General features: G+C 29.4%; 1 protein-coding gene across 3 annotated transcripts in view; it reads right to left on the bottom strand.

Moving 5' to 3' along the window:
- LOC129740436 (inactive dipeptidyl peptidase 10) overlaps positions 1 to 19862 on the bottom strand; it is a 120187-nt gene that overhangs the window by 56637 nt on the left and 43688 nt on the right. The window lies entirely within an intron of this gene.

Below are 19862 nucleotides of genomic sequence, written 5' to 3'. Positions count from 1 at the left end.
AAAATTTTACATCGAAAATTATTAAGGAAAAGAGATGAAATTAGATAGAAGATACAATAGTTTTCTTTTAAACTGTAACCAATAAAAATATTTTCTATACAGTGGTTTAGAGATGAAGCCTGGAGTAGATTGCGTCAACGGAAAAAACAACTTCTTACCAAAAAAAAATCAAGTTTAAGTTTTTGTCTTATTGAAAAAACTCAAGGTTTTTTACATGACCCCAACCAGTAAAAATTGAAATAAATGACTCTGTAGTTAAAAACTTTCAAGTTTAAAATTCAGATAATTAAAAAAATTCCAGGTTTTTTGTGAAAAAGGTACTGATACTGGTTATGACATATTATGACATAGATTTCGCCCAAAACTGCCCCTTAATAAGAATAGTAATAACCAAAATTATAATGGTTTTAAAATTACCTAAATTTGCTAGTTTCAGCCCACCAAAAGTATGCAATGTGTGTAGCACGAAAATGTGCGCCTGAAAGACGCAATACGATATATGAATACGTAAAACAAAAAACAAACAATTTGTTCCACAACACAATACAGTTTTCGTCCAGTCTCATCATTCCGTTTAACCCGATCCTGTTTCTTTATTTCTTAATCGATTTTAATTCTGTAAAATCTATGAATGTGGCCTAAAAATTTTGAAGATTACCCACTTTATTTAACCGTATTCACAGAGTTCGTCGCAATTTTGTCGCATCATATATTTGAATAAAACGCTTTTTCCACTCTCTATAAATCCTAAATTATAAGACACGTTCAATACACTTCGCAGAGGATTGTAGCCTTTCTTACAGTCTGTTAATTATATGTGGATGGATGCATATATTACAAAATCATAAACAAATGATAGTTTCCTTAATTCTGAATCATCAAATTACGATTTACGAATTTCTAACGGAGCAAATCTGAAATTATTTGAAAATATAAAAATTCAAAATTGTATATAAGATAAAAGTAGTTCAAAATATCATAATTTTCAAATAAAAAACTTGATTTGCAACTTGATGGTGACGTTAAATAACTGGATCTTTCAATATACTGTATGATCCCATTTCTATGATTTGTTTCTAAATAAGTAAGATCTCAATGAACCATTTTGGAGTTACAGCATATAGTATATTAAAAATAAGAATAACGAATACAATTTAAAAAAAAAGCCCAACCATGTGTTTCAAATAATATAAATTTGTTCGGATTGACTTCTGAAGTGAAGAAATCGTGTAAAATGAAAACATATTTGGGTTAAATAACAATCGCCGGAGTACAATACGTTACGTAGGGTCCAAAAATCGGTCGAATTAACAATTCATTTTTAGAATTTTGATAGTCCAGACAATTTTAAAAATTTTGGCATTTTCGTCAATTTAGTTAAGTTTTCAATTTATTAATTTTTGGCAATTTAGTTATTACGATAATTTTGTCAATTCTTATGTCAATGTCTTATTTTTATTTTATAACTTTTGTAAATTGCATGATTTTTTTATAAGTCGACAAATTTGAGAAAATTTAAAACAAAATAACCAAAATTGCAAAATGAGCAAATCTGACAAAAACTTACAAACAAGATAAACAATTACAAAATAAACATCAATGGCAAAATTGACGAAACTGACAAAAATGATCACACTGACAGAATTGACCGAAATTTAAAATTTTATAAAATTGACATAATTGACAAGAATGAAATAAAAGGACAAAATTTACAATAGGCGAAAAAAAGGTAAAAGTTTAAATTTGACAAAAGAGACAAAATTAACCACATTGACAAAAATAACTAAATTGAAAGAAAAAAAAACCAAATTTAAAAATTGACAACATAAAAATAATTAACGTGGGTGACAAGAGTTTTGTCGTTATTATCGTTTTTGTCAAGAATGACAAAAGTGAATTTTTTCGTTATTGTTATTTTTGTCATCTTTGTGATTTTTGTGATTTTTGTGATTTTTGTGATTTTTGTGATTTTTGTGATTTTTGTAAGTTTTGTAATTTTTGTAATTTTTGTAATTTTTGTAATTTTTGTAATTTTTGTAATTTTTGTAATTTTTGTAATTTTTGTAATTTTTGTAATTTTTGTAATTTTTGTAATTTTTGTAATTTTTTTAATTTTGTAATTTTAGTTATTTTTGTAATTTTTGTAATTTTTGTAATTTTTGTAATTTTTGAAATTTTTGTAATTTTTGTAATTTTTGTAATTTTTGTAATTTTTGTAATTTTTGTAATTTTTGTATTTTTTGTAATTTTTATAATTTTTGCAATTTTTGTAATTTTTATAATTTTTGTAATTTTAGTAATTTTTGTAATTTTAGTAATTTTAGTAATTTTTGTAATTTTTAAGATTTTTGTAATTTTTGTAATTTTTGTAATTTTTGTAATTTTTGTAATTTTTGTAATTTTTGTCATTTTTGTAATTTTTATAATTTTTGCAATTATTGTAATTTTTGTAATTTTTATAATTTTTGTAATTTTAGTAATTTTTGTAATTTTAGTAATTTTTGTAATTTTTGTAATTTTTGTAATTTTTGTAATTTTTGTAATTTTTGTAATTTTTGTAATTTTTGTAATTTTTGTAATTTTTGTAATTTTTGTAATTTTTGTAATTTTTGTAATTTTTGTAATTTTTGTAATTTTTGTAATTTTTGTAGTTTTTGTAATTTCTGTAATTTTTAATTTTTGAATTTTTGAAATTTTGGTCATTTTTGAAATCTGTGAAATTTTGGTCATTTTTGTAATTTTTGTTATTTTTGTAATTTTTGTATTTTTTGTAATTTTCGTCATTTTAGTAATTTTAGTAATTTTTGTAATTTTTAAAATTTTTGTAATTTTTGTAATTTTTGTAATTTTTGTAATTTTTGTAATTTTTGTAATTTTTTTAATTTTTGTAATTTTTGTAATTTTTGTAATTTTTGTAATTTTTGTAATTTTTGTAATTTTTGTAATTTTTGTAATTTTTGTAATTTTTGTAATTTTTGTAATTTTTGTAATTTTTGTAATTTTTGTAATTTTTGTAATTGTTGTAATTTTTGTAATTTTTGTAATTTTTGTATTTTTTGTAATTTTTGTAACTTTTGTAATTTTTGTAATTTTTGTGATTTTTGTAATTTTTGTAGTTTTTGTTATTTTTGTAATTTTTGTAATTTTTGTAATTTTTGTAATTTTTGTAATTTTTGTAATTTTTGTAAATTTTGAAAATTTTGTAATTTTTGTAATTTTTGTATATTTTGTATTTTTGGAAATTTTTGTTATTTTTGTAATTTTTGTAATTTTTTTAATTTTTGTAATTTTTGTAATTTTTGTAATTTTTGTAATTTTTGTAATTTTTGTAATTTTTGTAATTTTTGTAATTTTTGTAATTTTTGTAATTTTTGTAATTTTTGTAATTTTTGTAATTTTTGTAATTTTTGTAATTCTTGTAATTTTTGTAATTTTTGTAATTTTTGTAATTTTTGTAATTTTTGTAATTTTTGTAATTTTTGTAATTTTTGTAATTTTTGTAATTTTTGTAATTTTTGTTATTTTTGTAATTTTTGTAATTTTTGTAATTTTTGTAATTTTTGTAATTTTTGTAATTTTTGTAATTTTTGTAATTTTTGTAATTTTTGTAATTTTTGTAATTTTTGTAATTTTTGTAATTTTTGTAATTTTTGTAATTTTTGTAATTTTTGTAATTTTTGTAATTTTTGTAATTTTTGTAATTTTTGTAATTTTTGTAATTTTTGTAATTTTTGTAATTTTTGTAATTTTTGTAATTTTTGTAATTTTTGTAATTTTTGTAATTTTTGTAATTTTTGTAATTTTTGTAATTTTTGTAATTTTTGTAATTTTTGTAATTTTTGTAATTTTTGTAATTTTTGTAATTTTTGTAATTTTTGTAATTTTTGTAATTTTTGTAATTTTTGTAATTTTTGTCATTTTTGTCATTTGAATTTTATATCATTTTTGTCATTTTTGTCTTTTTTGTCTTTTTTGTCATTTTTGTCTTTTTTGTCATTTTTGTCTTTTTTGTCATTTTTGTCATTTTTGTCATTTTTGTCATATTTGTCATATTTGTCATATTTGTCATATTTGTCATTTTTGTCATTTTTGTCATTTTTGTCATTTTTGTCATTTTTGTCATTTTTGTCATTTTTGTCATTTTTGTCATTTTTGTCATTTTTGTCATTTTTTTTCATTTTTGTCATTTTTGTCATTTTTGTCATTTTTGTCATTTTTGTCATTTTTGTCATTTTTGTCATTTTTGTCATTTTTGTCATTTTTGTCATTTATGTCATTTTTGTCATTTTTGTCATTTTTGTCATTTTTGTCATTTTTGTCATTTTTGTCATTTTTGTCATTTTTGTCATTTTTGTCATTTTTGTCATTTTTGTCATTTTTGTCATTTTTGTCATTTTTGTCATTTTTGTCATTTTTGTCATTTTTGTCATTTTTGTCATTTTTGTCATTTTTGTCATTTTTGTCATTTTTGTCATTTTTGTCATTTTTGTCATTTTTGTCATTTTTGTCATTTTTGTCATTTTTGTCATTTTTGTCATTTTTGTCATTTTTGTCATTTTTGTCATTTTTGTCATTTTTGTCATTTTTGTCATTTTTGTCATTTTTGTCATTTTTGTCATTTTTGTCATTTTTGTCATTTTTGTCATTTTTGTCATTTTTGTCATTTTTGTCATTTTTGTCATTTTTGTCATTTTTGTCATTTTTGTCATTTTTGTCATTTTTGTCATTTTTGTCATTTTTGTCATTTTTGTCATTTTTGTCATTTTTGTCATTTTTGTCATTTTTGTCATTTTTGTCATTTTTGTCATTTTTGTCATTTTTGTCATTTTTGTCATTTTTATCATTTTTGTCATTTTTGTCATTTTTGTCATTTTTGTCATTTTTGTCATTTTTGTCATTTTTGTCATTTTTGTCATTTTTGTCATTTTTGTCATTTTTGTCATTTTTGTCATTTTTGTCATTTTTGTCATTTTTGTCATTTTTGTCATTTTTGTCATTTTTGTCATTTTTGTCATTTTTGTCATTTTTGTCATTTTTGTCATTTTTGTCATTTTTGTCATTTTTGTCATTTTTGTCATTTTTGTCATTTTTGTCATTTTTGTCATTTTTGTCATTTTTGTCATTTTTGTCATTTTTGTCATTTTTGTCATTTTTGTCATTTTTGTCATTTTTGTCATTTTTGTCATTTTTGTCATTTTTGTCATTTTTGTCATTTTTGTCATTTTTGTCATTTTTGTCATTTTTGTCATTTTTGTCATTTTTGTCATTTTTGTCATTTTTGTCATTTTTGTCATTTTTGTCATTTGTGTCATTTTTGTCATTTTTGTCATTTTTGTCATTTTTATCATTTTTATCATTTTTGTCATTTTTGTCATTTTTGTCATTTTTGTCATTTTTGTCATTTTTGTCATTTTTGTCATTTTTGTCATTTTTGTCATTTTTGTCATTTTTGTCATTTTTGTCATTTTTGTCATTTTTGTCATTTTTGTCATTTTTGTCATTTTTGTCATTTTTGTCATTTTTGTCATTTTTGTCATTTTTGTCATTTTTGTCATTTTTGTCATTTTTGTCTTTTTTGTCATTTTTGTCATTTTTGTCATTTTTGTCATTTTTGTCATTTTTGTCATTTTTGTCATTTTTGTCATTTTTGTCATTTTTGTCATTTTTGTCATTTTTGTCATTTTTGTCATTTTTGTCATTTTTGTCATTTTTGTCATTTTTGTCATTTTTGTCATTTTTGTCATTTTTGTCATTTTTGTCATTTTTGTCATTTTTGTCATTTTTGTCATTTTTGTCATTTTTGTCATTTGTGTCATTTTTGTCATTTTTGTCATTTTTGTCATTTTTAGCATTTTTGTCATTTTTGTCATTTTTGTCATTTTTGTCATTTTTGTCATTTTTGTCATTTTTGTCATTTTTGTCATTTTTGTCATTTTTGTCATTTTTGTAATTTTTGTCATTTTTGTCATTTTTGTCATTTTTGTCATTTTTGTCATTTTTGTAATTTTTGTCATTTTTGTCATTTTTGTCATTTTTGTCATTTTTGTCATTTTTGTCATTTTTGTCTTTTTTGTCATTTTTGTCATTTTTGTCATTTTTGTCATTTTTGTCATTTTTGTCATTTTTGTCATTTTTGTCATTTTTGTCATTTTTGTCATTTTTGTCATTTTTGTCATTTTTGTCTTTTTTGTCATTTTTGTCATTTTTGTCATTTTTGTCATTTTTGTCATTTTTGTCATTTTTGTCATTTTTGTCATTTTTGTCATTTTTGTCATTTTTGTCATTTTTGTCATTTTTGTCATTTTTGTCATTTTTGTCATTTTTGTCATTTTTGTCATTTTTGTCATTTTTGTCATTTTTGTCATTTTTGTCATTTTTGTCATTTTTGTCATTTTTGTCATTTTTGTCATTTTTGTCATTTTTGTCATTTTTGTCATTTTTGTCATTTTTGTCATTTTTGTCATTTTTGTCATTTTTGTCATTTTTGTCATTTTTGTCATTTTTGTCATTTTTGTCATTTTTGTCATTTTTGTCATTTTTGTCATTTTTGTCATTTTTGTCATTTTTGTCATTTTTGTCATTTTTGTCATTTTTGTCTTTTTTGTCATTTTTGTCATTTTTGTCATTTTTGTCATTTTTGTCATTTTTGTCATTTTTGTCATTTTTGTCATTTTTGTCATTTTTGTCATTTTTGTCATTTTTGTCATTTTTGTCATTTTTGTCATTTTTGTCATTTTTGTCATTTTTGTCAACCATATCTCATTGAGATGGGTTTGATAAGTAATTTTGATATGCTCTCCTAATCGGGTAATCATCGAACACTAGTTTTTTTTATTTGATTGCTTTTCAATGCAGAATAAAGCTGAATCCATTTGTCAAACGATGCAATGAATATTAACGAATATAAAATCTAATATATAAAGATGAGTTGGACTATATATGTTTGTTTGTTTGTATGCACCTTATACAAATCGACACCGCTTAACCAATCAGCCTGAAATTTGGTACAGAGATGTATTTGAACCAGGGTAAGGTTTTAGTGATAGTTCTGAACCCCTCCCACCTAAGAAAAGGGATTCTCCCATACAACTTTCGTTTTTATTCCCACAAATCAAAAGTCATGGCACCCATTTGGCAGCCGATTTTCGTTTCCTTTGGCGGGTTGTTTTCTCCATCACCATGGGCCGGGTATAAGAAACGACTATCCAGAGTTCACGTGTACTGGAAAGCAAATCAAAGCTTGCTGAGCGTTAGAGATTTGAAAGGGGAAATTTTGGCGGGTGTTTTTTGTACCTCCTACTGCTAAAAGCACGTGGTACCGGTAGATACGAGAATTCTGGATGCAATAATGAGCTAACATTTCGGATTGAAAAATACAACTAACCTGTAAATTATGTATTGACTTGAATTGTAGTGGTTTTCTAAGTACTTCTTACCACTGCTGCAGAGCTTTGGAGTCTATAAGAATATACAGTGTGTGAAGTATGGATGCAATGATTTATCTTCATTATGAATTTGGATAGAGTGCTGAAAACATATTAAGCTATTATCTGAAAATCAAGCTTTTCAGAACTAACCATTTTCGTATTTTTAGAATTCCTCATAGAGAAAGATAAAATAATTGAATTCAGAGCTGTGATTTCAACGCTTTGAAAGCCGTCGAGATATCTAAACGGAGGACTCAAAAATTTAACGTGCATTATCTGGAAAAACCAAATTCATCGCAAGAAACTTTATTTGAAATCAAGTATGAGGTTTTAAATTTTATACAATTCAATTTTATGGGTCAATCTATGACTATTGTATGAATGTTGATCATCAATGTGTTCAATTTTACCATCCAATTATGCGAAAACTTAAACCGTTAAGTACTTCGAATTCAATCAAATTATTTTCAAGAATTTTTACTTTATCACTCTTCACAATAATTAATGAGATTTTTTCCCAAGAAAGGAAAAATTTTTAAAAAACTCTTTTGTTATAACATTATAAAATGGCGATTTGGGTTCCGAAATAATTTCTTTTAGATCACTTCAAAAAACTATTAGTGGAACTTGGAACATTTAAGAAAATCTAATAAAAAACGGTGTTGAAAAAACAACAAAAAGTACACATACATTTGAAAACATGAAAAATGAGTCTTCAACAAGTTTGAAAAACCAAATACAAACACATACAGGATCTCAATGAAACTTAATGTTACCTCTAAGAGATTCCTTTTACTTAATTCTAAGCGTACATCTTTCGAGTATATCTAGCCATAATATACTCGAAAGATGTACGCTTAGAATTAAATAAAAGGAATCTCTTCGAGGTATCATTAAGTTTCATTGAGATCCTGTATGTGTTTGTATTTGGTTTTCTGTATCTCACAAATGCTAAAACCACTAAACCACAAAAGTTTACTGACTGGGATTCGAACTCATGGCCGTTGGCTTGGAAGACCTTGAGGCCACGAGCTGCGGCAAGTTTCGAAAGCCTTCATAAAATTTTCTGAGCAAATAAAGCTTGAATATAAATAGCATACGGGAAAGCATTTGGCATAAAGCATCCGAGGAGATCATCTCCAAAAGAGATTTCATTAGATGCGGGGTGGGAAAGATAAAAATATAGTTTAATCATTTGAAGATAAACAAAAATAGAAGGCCAAAGCTATTCAAGCTTCCTTTAAAAAGGGTGGGTCTAAAATGTTTTTCGTGATGAAATAAAAAAAGCATTCAGGGTAATTATTTTTAATTTCTATGAATACGAACCTCATAACTATAAGTGTTTCAAAGTTATAAAAAAGGGAAACACAGTAAATATTGTCATTCAAAACTTGAAAAACACTAACAAAACTTTCAAGCTTACATACATGACACAACATAGGTAAAATTTTCTCATAATAAATATACAAAACATATTGAATACAAAGCTACCAAAATTTCGTAAAGTCAAACGACTCATTTTGATTTATATTTTATGCAAACCCGAGCAAGGCCGGGTAAATCAGCTAGTAATACATAAAAAAAAGCTTAGTGGTGGACAGGCTCGAATTATTCAGATTCCGAATTCAGATTCATTGCAGATTCAAATCAAAACTCAGAATTATAATTCAAATTTCGAACTCGGGAAATTAAGTTAAGAATCTGAAATACGTATTCGAACCTTGGAATAAATTTTAAACAGAAATAAAAGAAATCCATTAAAAAAACGTACATTCAATCAATTTTTTCTCTGGGTTGCTCTTTTCATCAGTACAACTAGTTTCAAAATAGAAGTTTACGATTCAAAAGTGGTTTGCTTCAACGTCTTCGATCGTCATAAACTCTATCGAGTTATGAAGGGGTTATCAAATATTTATAGCGCAGCGAAATTATATTCGGAACATGCGTTTCGTTCATAAATGTATGACGGTTAGTTTCATCCCTGTGTACGAAGGGAACGAAGTGCTAAGTTACTTTTCCTTCTTGTGGCCATTATCACCAAATCTCTCTGTATCCCTGTTGTTACTGAATAAAACCACATAAATATAAGCACAAAAAACGTCCAAATGAAGGTGCATCCGGTGGGGCAAATTGGAGAAAGAAAAATAAATCAATTCTGGTATTTTCGTCGATGGGGACCAAACATGGTTATGTTTGTTATTACCAGCAACAAAACACACTCAACATGCAGAGCGTTTATCCCGAAAAATAGCTGCAGGCGACAAACATATGATAGCAAAACACCTCGTAAAACGTGTTTTGTAAGCAAAAATTGGAGGTCGCCCGCCCCTCGCGCATCGCCTAAAGTTCATTTCCAAAATTCTCACCTGGATCCACCGCACACACACACATGAAGATATGTACACGTGCTCGGAGACCGTCCCATCATCATTACGAAACAAGGCGAAAGATTTATATTATCTGATTCCATTTGTCACCGAAATTATATTTCTAGTGGTCCCATTGATTGGAGAAGTCGTAAATTCGATTAATGGCAAGCAATACATTCACAATGGACTGATGAGGAAGACCACCTCCGGATATTGGCCGAACGTCCCGTGTGGTATCTTATATTTTATAGCTCGGGGATATGATATTCCTTTATGAACCACGTTTTGGTGTAATTGAACCTGAATTTTCAACAACTGTTTTATCTATGAAGACGAATGTTAATTATACCTATACAATCAAACTTTTCTTTCACATAAATTAACTATTTTATTGTAGCACATATTCTTGGTCTGAATTAATTTTAGTAAAAATTTTATCACATTGGATTTCATGTTTCATGCCTATGTTGGGTAGCACAAATCTCAGTGTGATGAGTACTGATTATTTCTATTCTTTTTTATTCAACAGATACTGAATGTTCTTCTAAGAGGAGAGTCTTTGAGCCCAAGCAACAACTAAATGTTGTTGTGTGTAATGTTTGTTATGATGAAGCATATTTCAACAAGATTCTCTACAAATGCCCCGAAAAAAAATTTAAACAACTTCTTAAGTAACCAAAAGTCTTTTTAAACAGGTCAAACACAGTTTAATAAGCTCAATCAATGAGCTGATGTTCAGCCCAAAATTTAAGTTCTTATAGAAACTTTGAAGTTTCATTACAAATTTGAACGACATTCTGTTCAGCTCACAAGGAATCGTTGATAGAGCAAATACAAAAACTATATTCTCCTCTCCTTACTTCGGTCAGCCCTATTTTGCTACTCTGCTGCCCTCCATGTGGTGCTGCCGGTTCGCATCTACTCAGTATAGGCGATGGAAGCGCTGCCGAATTTGGGTGATGGTTTTCCATAAGTGCAAGTGGAATGCAGCTAAAATTTCACCTAACTTTTGACAGATCTTCGGGGTTTTCTTAAGGAGAGAAAGAATAACTTTTCGATTCCATCGCCCATTGAAGTTACCAATAGGGCCTTCAGCATGTCCATAGAAGCAAATATAATAATATAACTAATATACCTCACTCCCCAAAGAAATTGGAGACACACCACGCGCCTCCATTATTATTATTCCGTTATCAAATAACATCACATTTCACGTATGGCTATATTTGCTTGATAAGTTTTCAAGCTTTACATACTTTCCTTTTTTCCGTTTCTCCTCTGAAAAAAGGAATGAATCTTAAAAAAATCTTTCATGTAAAATAGGGTTATCTATTGCTTGAAAAGTTTTTAAAACTATGCGATAAAAGCTCGCCCATTCCTGGCTCTGTACTGTATGGAATTTTTCTTTAATAAATAGAAACATTTTTCCTACTTGAATACTTTTTCTTTTAAATTTGGTTCCATTTGTTGGATAAGTTCTCAAGTAATACAAAAAAAATGTGCGGAACTATTTTCCCATCTCTTAATCCCGACTGGAAGGTGAAAAGGGTTTTTTAACCTTAGAATCATTTCTCGTATTCTTATACTTTCCCCGGCAAAATTTGGTTAAATTTATTTTATAAGCTCTTGAATTTGTAAAAAAACAAACGTACGGCACCTTTCTTCTCTTCCCATCCCGTGAGGGGAACCAAATCATCAAGAATTCATCATCTTGAACTTAAATACTCTTCCCAATTTGTTACCATTTGCTAGATTTGCAATCGAGTTATTAAAAAAATGTATGAGAGATCCTCTTCCCCCTCCCTATCGAATCAGTGAAAGGGGGTAGAAGCTTTAAACAATCACAGAAAAAAAAATTCTACTCAAATACCCTTTGCTATTAAATTTGAATAATAAGTTCTCGAGGGATTCAAAAATTTTGTATGAAAACCTCCCTCCTCTTTCCCCTCTTCGCTTTGGAGAGAGTGAAGGGTCTCAAAATATAAAAATAACATTTCTCGTACTTGAATGTACTTCCCTGTTAATTTTTTTTTGTTCGATTAGTTCTCGAGTAATGCATAAACTTTTTTTCCACATCTCATCCCCCCTGGGGATTTTTTTTTTATTATCTGACAATTTGCGCCGGGGGTCTTCAGATTTTCCCCAAAATTGAAAATTTGGTTCATTTTTGCGACTTAAAAACACATGTATTTTTTCAGATTTCTAACATTTTTATTTTTTGAGTTAGCTTCGGTTAGATTTTTTTGTAAATAAAAAATAACCATTTTTCAAAGTTACATAACTCTGTTGTTTCTCAACGGAAATTATAAAATAGCACATCAAAATGCATTGAAATTTTATCAGCTTTCCAAATAGAATAGTTGAAAAAAATTAAATAATGACCTTCAACATGAAAAGTTGTAAATAAACTTTAAATGGCGTCTAAAAGTACCGTCTGCATCACCGAATATTTTGCAAAAAAATACCATTGTATAGCTCGATTCATGATGCAACTTTCATCTGAAGACACCAAAGTGGGCCATTAACACCTTGAAGAGTTATGAAAGAAATAATGACAATAAATCTCTTTTTTTTGCATCGAAAACAAACAATGGTGGAACAACTGCACTCACATATGGAGATAGCAAGCACTTCTAGCAACATGGAAACAAAAGAACTTACCAAAGCAGGTAAAAACCACTACTTTTTCGTGCTTTGTAGAGTGTTTGCAGCAAAACTGACTTTAAATTTTAACCAAAATTCAAAAATGTGATTAAAAAATGAAATATAGACGTGCTTTACATAGTTTTATATCGGGAGCTAAGCACTGGACACCAAAATCCTTTCCCATTGATCAAAAAAGTATGAGAAAGTGGCACAAATGTTGTAGAAATAATCAAAGAGCTCAGTATGGCCAGCCCAGGCTGTAAAATGATGAAAATATGATACTTTTATCGTATTCGTTTTCTACATTCGCCCAGTTTTGAGGTTTACCATACTAGAACGAACATAATTCGTCGTCAGTGTTTTGCTACCTCGATCGCTCACACACGAATCTTCAGTGTTCCACCGTTCATTTTAAATCAAATCTGGGGAATTACGGATGCAAAACTTAGCGCATAAACTTCTAAAAATTACAGTAAAATGTGCATAACTTGTTGTGACCTGGTGCAAAACTGGGTATAAACGAATACGTTATTAGATTTTTGGATATAACATGAAGTCAGTTGCTGCAACAATCTACCGCCCCTTCTTTCATAACAGTCCCATATAGAAAAATAAGCAAGCGAGACAATCAGCTTTTTCTGTTTTGAAATATATTTTCAAATCGTGACCACCACTTTCAGCATAAACGAAAATCGTTTCTAGGTTGTTGTGATAAATCGTTAGACCTGAAATTTTCGAAATTGGTTTATTGGTAAGGTCGAGAGCACCATTTTTATTAATTATGAGACTGTTAATCGACCATATTTGAAACTTTTTTCGAATCTATTAGCATAACAGTCCCATACAAAATATGTTTTTCTCACCAAGCTACTTTCTAAGACTTAAATTTGATCATTTTTGAACTTCTAAATGCAATTGTCAGAAAAAGAAACATACTTTTACTAAAAAATATCATGAATTCCACATTGTAAGTTGAATCTTTTTACGATTTTTGATTGCATCCGATAGTTTTTCGCTCAGGAAGTCATTCCTAAGAAAGTCAGACCTGCCTTCGAAAACTAGTGTGCATTATTCGACATCAAGTGAGTTAAAAAATGTTTAAATGATTTAAAGCAATAAACCCAAAGACTATTTCGCCGAAAGAAACATTGAAAAGTAACCAAATCCGTGATATTTCACATATGGGACTGTTATTCAGGTATATTTCATATAGGACAGCTACGAATTGATATTTTTTTTTCGAAATTTCTAGAACAAAACCTCTTTTTATAGTCTTTTATGTTGAAGCCTTATGTTGACCTAAAATGACGAAAATTCATATGGGACTGTTATGCGAGTAGGGGCAGTCTGAAAAGGACGAAAAAATAGTGTTTTTACCAGCTTTGATAAGTTCTTTTGTTTCCATGTTGTTAGAAGTGCGCGCTATCTCCATATGTGAGTGCCGGTGTTCGACATTGTTTGTTTTCGATGCAAAAAAGAGATTTATTGTCATTATTTCTTTCATAACTCTTCAAGATGTTAATGGCCCACTTTGGTGTCTTCAGATGAAAGTTGCATCATGAATCGAGCTATACAATGGTATTTTTTGCAAAATATTCGGTGGTGCAGACGGTACTTTTAGACGCCATTTAAAGTTTATTACAACTTTTCATGTTGAAGGCCATTATTTAATTTTTTTCAACTATTCTATTTGGAAAGTTGGTAAAATTCCGTTGAGAAACAACAGAGTTATGTAGCTTTGAAAAATGGTTATTTTTTATTTACAAAAAAATCTAACCGAAGCTAACTCAAAAAATAAAAATGTTAGAAATCTGAAAAAATACATGTGTTTTTAAGTCGCAAAAATGAACCAAATTTTCAATTTTGGGGAAAATCTGAAGACCCCCGGCGCAAACCCGTCAGATAATAAAAAAAATCCCCCCCTGTGAAAGGACAGATGGGCCTCAAACATAGTAAAAACTTGACTCGTAACCTTATACCACAGACAAACTTATACCACTGATCATACTGACAGGACACTTAGAACAAAAATTCGATCATTTTCTGGCTATTTTTTTCGTCAAATTTAGCTAGTTTGCAATACCAACGGTAGGTGGCGAACCTACCATTTTTCCGATACAAATGCTCTGTAGGAAAAATGTACATTTTAAGCCCGATTTTATCGTCTGAATTGCCCATTTTTTTCGAAAGTTGGGTGGCACTTTCTAACTGGGATAGCTTTTCTTGAAATCGATCGACGCGCACTCTGGAATCGATATTGCGTGCTGTTGGAAAAATTATCCAACAAACCCATTTTTTACATCCATCATTTTTTAGGAAGCTTCAATAGTTTTGGCCCTATATGTTTTTCTTTAAAAGATGGAACTGTTTTTTATCTTTCCTATCCCTTATCTAATGAAAATATCTGTTGTAGATTATCCCACTTTTCAAGATGGATAACCTTCTTGTGCATTGGTTTGTTTAAATTTTATTTAGGGGAAAGTCGGGTAAGACGGACACCCTAAGGTAGAATCGCAAAAGAAAACCAGATATTGCTATTTTCATCGCAGTTTTCGTGCAGATGGGCAGTTTAGGTTGTTTACTATCGCATTAACCACTGGAATTAGTAAATTTCCTTCATCAAGACTGTCCGTCTTACCCGCCTTAGCAACTTTTTCTTTTCTAAACGATTGATGTTCAAGCCCTATGACCGAAACTCGCTGATTTTCCTCCATATGGTTAAAAAGAAGCCTAATAAACACTCTCCCTTTGAAAACGGTTGACATTTTCGAAAATTTTGCGAGTTATGAACTATTTAATGAGGAGAGAAAATTACATCAAATAATGGATTCTCAAAGTTTCTGTTTGTTTCGTTTACTATTATGGGACTTTGCTTACTATAAATAAATAAAGGGTCTCGAAAGTGTTGATACACTCAGGCGAACATATTCCCATCATTAGATTAGTGCCAAACATTGTAATTCTCGAAATATTGAAAGTGTCCGTTTTACCCGCTGTGTCCGTCTTACCCGACTTTCTCCTACTCAAAAATTTCTAAAAAGACTTCCGAACTTTGTTGAACCATAATAAAAACTTATTTTGCATGTTTTCAATTGTATGTGTGTATTTTTTCACTTTTTTTTATTTATACAGTTTTATTATTAGTTTACCTTAAATGTTGAAAGCTCACTAATAGTTTTTTGAAGTTATCGAAAATAGATAAAGATCTGAACCGAAGATACCAATTCAATTTTTCTATTCTTGGGCACGAACATCCCATTAATTATTTTGAAGAGTAATCAATGTTAAATTCTAAGATATCATTTGTTTGAATTTGCAGTACTAAACAGTTTTACAATAAATTTTCTCAAAATTGGATGGTTGAATCGACTACATTGGTCATCAATGATAACTTCAAAGTTAGAAATTGGCCAATGAAATTGAATTGCATAAAACTCAAAAGCTCAGATTTAATAATCTTATCAATTTTCTAATCCACCGTTTAAATTCCTCGAAGGCTATTGAAACTCTGAAATCGCAGCCTTGGCCTTGTAACTTGGAATCTAATTAATTTTTCTTTCTCTATGAGGCAGGCCCGTGCGAAGGACTCGTCCATGGGGGGGGGGGGGGGGGGGTTTCGAAATTCAAATTAAGCTTGAATTAACAACAATACCAAAACACACAATAAACGGTGATTTTCTTATAAGGATTTAAAGAAAAAATTACTGTAACGCTAATTCACTTGCAGTAACGCTTGCATTTCCACCAAAAGTTAAAATATTTGGTCGGTGACCCACACTCCAACAAATTTTTTTGAATTTTTTTTTATTTGAAATGTTTTTAAAATATATATTTTCAGTGTTTTACAATTTCAGTGATGCTAATTTTTTTAATTTTAACTTTAAATAATATTAATTTAAATGGTTTGCAAAACATTCTCATCCAAATCCATGAACATTTTTTAATATAATTTTGAATTAGTTACAGAAGAAAGTGATTAAAGCAAAGAACATTGCATTAAAAAATATCTCCTCATCTTAACATTTCAAAATCGGCTGGCAAATCTTGTCAGCAGTCTTGAAGGATTGAATTATCTGAAATCATAAAAATTATCTGTAATCATATGAATCCATAAATGAAACCATTCTCTTGAGATTTTCTGATTGTGAAAACATTGGTGAAATTTTTAATAAACAAGATTAATGATTAAGAAAATCACTTTATATTTGAAACCAGTTTAACGTTTTTTTGTGCGCTTATCGTGATGCGATCTAGAGTTGAAACGTTTGTCATAATTTAAGCTTTAGGGAAACTCAGAAAATCAAATATTAATTGAGTCAACATTGTGTAAAAAAATTAAGCTTTGAAGTTTGTGTTATTTTTCAACACAAAAATTTAGAATTGAAAAGCAAAGACAAACTAATCCAAAATTGTTCAAATTTTGTTAATTGTTTGACTATAAAATTCGGTAATTTATTTAAAAAAGATTAAGTTAATTTATTTGAAAATTATAATAAAATGTTAACTTAATTTATCGGCCTTTCCGGTAAAAGTAATGTTCTTTTAGTATGAACATTTCAAATTCATAATTTGAAAATTTGTTTCTTGAGGAACAACTTGATGAAATGTGTTGAAAATGGCTCTAATCAAATTCTATTCGCTCTTTTTCATAACTTATTTATAAAATTCAACTGATGATTTAAATAAACGAACTTCTCGAAATCTGCAAAACGATTTGATTTTTGCTTTAAAAATATCTCAAATACGTCAAAGTTCGTTTAAAATCTACTATTTTTCAAAATTGGGAAAAGTAAACGTTTTCGCGGAAGTCAAAATGACTTACAGGTTTGAAGAAAACCCTTCATTTATTTTTTTTATTTTTTTTAAATTTGAAGTTTTATCAGAAAAGTGTAGAATTTTCTTATATAATTTATACCTATTTTCAAAAGTTGCAAGACACCAAAATTAATCAAAATATGCTCTTAGAATCATTGCACCTAAATTAATTGTGAATTTTGTAGCCTTGTGTAATTTATAAAAATTGTTTGAATGTCGAGCTGAGTATTTAAAGAAAAATAAACACAAATTAAAGTTGATATTTAAATTGGTTGGATTCTTTAAGAATATTTAATATCAGCATTGAATTTGTTATGATATAAAAGTTTTTTATTATTATCACAGTGATTTGTTAGAACGTTATGGATAAACTTATTTAGAAATATTTCTTAATAAAAGCCAATTTGAAAGACAAGAAACGGTTTTGTATTAAATTGTAAATCCAAAGTGACAATTAAATCTTAAATGTCATGTACTGTCGCAGAATTAAATGTCTTAGGCCTAGAGTGACATAGGAGTAAAGTCCGCCGGAGGCGAGAAAATTTTGCGACATGTTTGTTAACACTTATTTAAAAACACCTTTTTGGATGAAGATTCATTTCTTGAACTAAGAAATTTTACTTGGAAAAAATCTCCATGGGGGGGGGTTAGCAATCCAACAATGCGAGCATCAAAACTTTGCCCAACCTATAAACGGAATGCGAAAACTATTTGGCCAGTGAAATGGCTCAGTTGCCAAGTCAGTTGCTTCCTGAGCCGATGTCCGTGAATTCGAGCCTAAGAGTAAATATCGATCACAGTTGTATCGGATCAGTTTAATGTCCGCCAACTGCATCGTTTATACAAGTCGCCAATAACATAAAGACAAAAGACTACAATCGAAACAAACAAAAAATGCGAAAGCCATTGCATCTTCTTTCGATGTTCGCCTTAAAACTTTAGCTCAATAAGTGGCATTATGACAGACAACCTTTCTCCGGCTGACCTAGTCCTAGAATGTTCTGCACTTAATTTTCCAAAGTAGAGAACCATCTGGAGGCGATCGCAGTCATTGTTAGTAATTTCACTGCATTCGCAGTAAATGCAAGGGCGTTGATTTTTCACTTATTTTTATTCAGCGTTTCAATCGATCACACAGATCAATAATCTTGAATGTTAATGTGACAAATGAAATTCTCCATGAAGTTATAGGATTTATATTGATCAATATTCATTGAATCGAACGATGCAAACTTTATTGACAAATTAGAATGATTGATAAAAAAAACAAATCAAGAAATTTCTCGACGAAACACGCCAACTTGACTCTGTGAGTAAGAACTTTCCCCATGGGGTGGTGCTGATGAGCCTACTTAGTTGAATAATTCTACTGATTCAAAGCAATTGAAAGATTCCCTTTAATTCAACCATGGTACCTATAAGGAAAGCTCTGATACCGGTATTTATTACTATCTTCTTCAATGAGCATTTTCAATTGATTCAATCGAGATGCGTGAAATTTGACTAAGTTACCTACAGCTAGTTTTGTGGGGCAATCTCAATTTTCCCTACTTTAACTAAAATAGCTTTATCTCTCTTCCTAATGCCTGCAGAATGTTCAAAACTCAATGATTGTTATATCAACGATGCAGTAGGCGAACAGTTTAAAAAATCTTTTATAATAGACGATGGGAGTGTTGCCAAATTTAGGTGATAGTTGTGCTTTGGCTGCATCTCAATTTCCGCCTAACTTTTGAGGGGAAACATAAAAACAAAAAAACACAAAAAAAAGCCTAACTTTTGACAGATCTTTCGCTTCCATCGCCCGTTCTATAAAAAAAATGAAATTAAATCAACCAAAATAACACGTAGCTACCCTAAAGTAACGATCATAACGTTATTCAACAGGACCAAACTTCAGACGACACAATAATGCCAGGGTTTGCTCCAGGAACAAATATCTTCATATAACTATCCAACATTCCGGGCATATTATGCAAATCATATCCACACGATTATACCCTCGGGCCGAGTAAGTCTCAGATAATGTTGTATAGAAGGCGATACCTCCATTGCCGAACTACACGGTGTCACTTGTTAGTCTTCCGAAATTTGCCGCAACAGGAAGAAGAAAAACTTTGCCTTGTCAGCAACAAGCCCGACAACTGCTATTAGGCATCCAGCACAGCACAGCACAGCCCAGCCCAGCCAAGACACAGACACCGCGTCTATTTTCGGGGTGTTTTGTTTCGCCTTTCGACCAAACTGACACAACTGATTTCACATTCGCCATTCCGTCATCGCCGTTTTTCGGGCTCTATAATATGCACAATTATCCTCGCGTTATAAAACCAGAGCCGGATCACACGCCAAACTCCAAACCCGGCCACCAACAGCAGCAGCAGGCCCATTTCGCAGCCATTGGAAGGCATTTGCCTGAGGGAGGTCGTTCAAGCAGCAAGCAGACACGACGACTGTTGCTTCCTGCTCCGACCGAAAGAGGTTGAAAGGGACACTCAAAAGCAGCAGCAGCAGCACTAAGACGTCGTTTCCGGTTGATTTGTATGGCCATCACGGTGTGCACAACGATGGAAAAAGATTGCTCAAAAAAGGGTTGTCACAGTTC

The sequence above is a fragment of the Uranotaenia lowii genome, chromosome 1, assembly GCF_029784155.1.
Source record: "Uranotaenia lowii strain MFRU-FL chromosome 1, ASM2978415v1, whole genome shotgun sequence".
In the NCBI taxonomy this organism is placed as follows: Eukaryota; Metazoa; Arthropoda; class Insecta; order Diptera; family Culicidae; genus Uranotaenia; species Uranotaenia lowii.
The sequence above is the reverse complement of the archived record's forward strand: the minus strand, read 5'-3'. Positions and strand labels throughout refer to the sequence as shown.